This window comes from Branchiostoma floridae, chromosome 16 (genome assembly GCF_000003815.2).
Source record: "Branchiostoma floridae strain S238N-H82 chromosome 16, Bfl_VNyyK, whole genome shotgun sequence".
NCBI classification, from domain to species: Eukaryota; Metazoa; Chordata; class Leptocardii; order Amphioxiformes; family Branchiostomatidae; genus Branchiostoma; species Branchiostoma floridae.
Window position 1 is genome coordinate 14,706,950 of NC_049994.1, and position 5,572 is coordinate 14,712,521.

Sequence of the window (5,572 nt, forward strand, 5' to 3'; positions counted from 1 at the left end):
AATATGCAAACATTGTATAGATTCTCCTTTGAATAATGTTTCAAGTACGCTTTTGTTCGTTAGACCAAAATAGCTCACATCGATATGCTAATTTGAACTTCGGTTAGAAAAACTAGTACAATGTTTAACACTAAAATCTAATACGGCGCATTTTCATCGAAAATGTTTTTGCTATCACATTACAGAACTTTCGCTGGAATGTTCCATTGAGAAAAGGGTAGCATTTACATGATCTTTCTAAGTGATCGTTGCTAAAATAGTCCACTTAATCATGTCAAAAAGACCATCATGTTACTGATTCAAATTCATTCAGATTCAAATATACAAACGTCGGATTTAAAACAAAAACGGGTGGTATTCCATATTTTTCTCCCCATATTGCAATGCGTTTCCAATGTAGTATGGTATTATTATTGTACTACAGAATGTAGCATGAAGCATGAAAACCATTTTCGCCTTCTACCGCGAAATTAAGCTCATGCGAAAATAAATGAATTCACAATGAGAAAAGTCGCGCTGTCTCTTTTCTATCGGTACTTTCGTTGCCATTGCTCCGATGATCCCACACTACTCGTCCCTCCATTGAGAGATTTTAAAGGTAACACTATGTCTTCCATCGTTATACTGTTACCAGTCTCAAATCCCTTCAACAGCAACATCTTATTTCCTCGGACTGCCAAACTATGCAACTCTTTCGAAGACAACGGTTTCCAACCTGTATACAATCTTCAAACCTATAAAAACTGCTGTTCACCGCTATCTCCTAATTTCCAGTTTTTCCACCACCCATCAACCTAGTTCAATGTCTAGAAGTGGTCAAATGTAGCCTGAGTACCATTCGGATAGTACATGTAGTTCGCTCCGACGTTTATTATACACTACATACAGTCCTGACTTTTATCATACAATACATATAGTCGCTTCTCTACTATTCTAGCAGCAGAGGCGAACATAGGAGCGAACTACTAAGCGGATGGTACCCAGGCTAGGTCAAATGACTTTACATTGAACGAATCTGCTTTTTAAAATGCATCAAAGTTCACGTATGTAGTTCGGATGCCCGGTCAGGGGTCACACTGGCCACACAACAACGCTGTGTACGCCAAACACCACTAAATACCTCATCCGTACACTTCTCTATGCAGAACAAAAAGACAAATAATCCTTTCATACAACAATGAGGTATTTCTAATACAAAATAAAGGGTAAAAACTTCTTCTATGCCAGGAATTACCAAACTTCATTTTGCTCAATCAGTAAGTTTACAAAATGCGCGAAGTTTCATCACTGAATGTCATGCAATATAGTTTTAGAACGTAAAAAAAGTTGTTTGGAAAGTTGAAAATACCTTTACATCATTGAATAGCAGAGAGCTGCGTAATTGTCCGTTGCTGTTTGGGGGTGAGTAGGAAAATTTTAAAAATGGAGAAAAAAAATCTTATTCGTTTTGACCATACTATACCATACAAACACGTCTCAGAGTAGAAGTCGAGCTAGAAGTCGTGTCTAGAGTAGTTTTAGAACCAATGTTTTAGATTAGTATTAGGAGTCCTCTCAATGTCACCATGAGTATTTTATTACAACTTTTTGTGTTTGTTTGCCTGTACTTAGCCCAATAGGACATGGATGTGCGGTAGACACTGTCATTCATTTAAGGTCCCTTCACACGAGAAGCGGAATCAGCCGGAATTCCATCAGAATGACTATTCTTTGTATATTCATGGGAATTCGTAGTGCATTCTAGACATTCTCACCCGTTCCAGATATTTCTGCTCATTCTTCTGGCTGTCACGATTTTTTTTGTCATACTCAAAACTTTCGAGGTGCATTTGAAGTGGAGAAACATCGAATGGCATTCAAAATGTATTTTAACTATTCTAACTACATCCGTGAATAACTTCATCAGGTTGGCAATTATTCATATAGTAAGGTTCTTTTAGCACATATAGTAAGGTTCTTTTAGCACAACCAGAGAATAACTTACTTCCGACGTTTCGGTGTCTGTCAGACACCATCATCAGGGTGGAATGACGGGAACTACTTCTTGCTGCTACTTATAGCCGATGTAGGTGGCGTTGCAGCAGCAAGAATGCCATGCCAGAAGTGGCTCAACTTGTATCCCCCCCTCATCTCTGTTCATGAGTGGGACTGGATTTTCTGAACCAAAATGCTTCTTTAATCCATTGAGTTATTCTGTTTTCCTCTCTGTCAATGACTCTTTCCCCCTCCCAGTCTATTAAGCTATTGGTTCTATGAATATGGTCTGGGTCTGCCGATTGGTTCTCTGCTTGTTCTGCTGCCTTCTTCTGAGATGTTGTGTATGCACTGCCTTTGCTGTTTTGTGCCTCCTTTTTGTGTTCTTCAAGTCTGGTGTTGAATGTCCTGCCCGTCTCTCCAATGTACACCTTGTCACAACTTTTGCACGGAATCTTGTAGACACAGTCTGGGAGGGGGCAAGAGTCATTGACAGAGAGGAAAACAGAAGAACTCGATGGATTAAAGAAGCAGTTTGGATCAGAAAATCAGTGCCAGTCATGAACAGAGATGAGGGGGGATACAAGCTGAGCCACGTCTGGGATGGCATTCTTGCTGCTGCAACGCCACCTACATCGGCTATAAGTAGCAGCAAGAAGTAGTTCCCGTCATTCCACCCTGATGATGGTGTCTGACAGACACCGAAACGTCGGAAGTAAGTTATTCTCTGGTTGTGCTAAAAGAACCTTACTATATGTGCTAAAAGAACCTTACTATATTCTAACTACAGTAATGACCTCATTATACGTCATTCCAACATTATTCGAAGCATTCTGATCTCATTCGACGGAGACCCGAAACGGCAAGCCACTTCGAATCTCGCCAGAATGTGGCCAAAAGAATATCTGGCATGCAGTGAGAATGTCTAGAATGCACTACAAATACCCAGGAATAGACAAAGAATAGTTATTCTAACGGAATTTCGGCTCAGTCCTTGTCGTTTGAAGGGGATATAAGGTCTATTTGGAATTCCCACCCGAATGTGGCACAAATACTTCATTCCGGCTGGTTCTGCCTGATTCCTGATGATTCGGTTTCAATGTGAAGGCCCTATGAACAGCGTGGAGCTGATATTGCGCGCTAACAACATGTTGCCTCACACCGTAAATCTACTGATGTTACAAGAGGCTGAACACACACGGGGGAGGTTTGTTCACGTGGTTCTAATGGTGGGATGAATGACTTTAAGTGTTTTATGGTCTTCACCTGTGCGGACTCAATTAAACGGTCAATCCTGTACAAGTGACCACCTCACCTCATAGGGGACACATGGCCATTGATCTACTAATACACAGCCAATCATGTACAGGTGACCACCTCTAGATATGGACTATATGCCTATATGGCCAATGATTTACACTCAAACTTGCACAGAGACCACCTCTACATACGCACCACCTGTCCATTGATATACAGTCAAACCTGTACATGTGAACACCTCTAAATAAGACCCACCTGGTCTTTGATATACAGTCAAACCTATACAAACCTCTGTATAGGGACCACCTGGCCATTGATGTAGAAGTGACCACCTCTTCGCAAGGACTATCTGGCCATTTATTATAGTATACAGTCATACCTGTACAAATAACCACTTCTGCCATAGGGACCACCTGGTCATTGATGTAGAAGTGACCACCTCTACGCTAGATAGTATACAGTTATACCTGTACAATTGCAAGTGACCACCTCTACATAGGAATCACATGGCCTTTGATATACTGTCAACCAAGTACAAGTGACCACCGCTACGTGAGGACCACTAGTCTATTGATATACAGTTAATCTTGTGCTAGTGACCACTTCTGCATAAGGACCAGTTTGCGATTGATATACACTCAAACTTGTACTAGTGACCACCTCTACACAAGGACCACCTGGACGTTGCTATGCAGTCAAATGTATAGAAGTGACCATCGCTAAATATGACACATATGGCCATTGATATACACTCAAACCTTGTTCTAGTGATAACCTCGAGCTCTGCACAAGGACCAGCTGGCCAACGTGGGTGCATTTTGGTGTTCCCTAGATAATTTTCCTATTGACACAAGCATGACGAATCCTGTCTATAACAACCACCTGTCCACATAGAGCAACTTATATTGGTCCCCTGAGTGGTCTTCTTGGAATTTTTGTACGAAGGATACTACATGGTGAGAGGAAACTATGGGCCTCTTGTAACATATGCAATCATACATAATACAAAAGTTCCTCAAACAACTGTAAAAGTTTCGTAAAGAGTGAGATTTCTAAACTTCACTGTTCAAATTATGCCACAAGTCTGACCTACTCTGATGTAATGTTTCGTTATTTCTGTGGGTATGCGTTTCAATGTTTCATCTAACTATCTTTCGCAAATGACTTATTGTCTTCTTCTACATATTTCAGTTATTTAAGTGTACAACGTTCCCCTCTTTTAGTATGCAATTATAGACCATATCACCATAATAGCACATTCTACGTACATGGAAAAGACATTTATACATTTAAGAACAGGTAGGAAAATTCAATCATAAAATCTTCGAATACAATCTGTGATCAAAGATTTGCTAAGACATTTGATGCAAGAAAATATGTCCATCAGTTTCTCATTGACAAATGTGAAGAAAAGATGAAGAAGGGACGAAGAAGATCGAAGGAAATAAAGAAAACGAAAAACTAGTTCGAAGCGAAATTTGTCTGACGATGACGACAAAACTCTTCCAACACAAAACTGCTGAAGTTAAGATTCTAGAAAAACTTTGGAGTACTTTCTTTCAGATCAACTTATATCTTAATGAATGTTAAAACCCCAAAATGACGTTTGGTTTACATGACCTCAAAATATAGTTGTGCCGCTAAAGGTCTGAAGTAATTTTAACTTGGACCTCAGTGTGTCCTGTTTTCGCCAAAGTGTTCATATTTACTTCCATTCCTAAGAATGCCATATGCTCAATTAGAATTACAAGAATGTTTGCTTATTGTTTGACATGTTTTTATTACCTCAAGATGTTTGAAAATCAGATACGGTTAGGACTTCTTAAAGCAGAACATTTATACACTTAACGTCAGGTTTTATTGTTTTTGCCATACAATTTACAGCGTCATTTTGTCTTCATGTTTACTTCCCAGAATCCGAGAATCTTATGCTGTATTCATATAGAGTTGCAAGAATGTTTGCTTATTGTTTGACATGTTTTTATTACTTCAAGATGTTTAAAAATTAGATTTGGTTAGGACTTCTTAAAGCAGAATATTTATACACTTAACATTAGGTTTTATTGTTTTTGCCATACAATTTACAGCGCCATTTCGCAATCTTCTTAGAAACGTCACATATCAAACTCTGAAAACACGTCAGCTTAATTGCGGATTATAAATATCGAACGCAACACAAAAACGCGGCTCGGACGGTTGAACCCCTGACAGAAACCGTCGGCAAACTTCAAATGACCCGGGTTTTGACGCGGAGCACGTTCTCACAGCCGGAGAATTTACCGAGTGCCGGGGAAAGTCAATCGATTGTCAGTCTCCCTCGCACCTGTGTAAAGGTGCT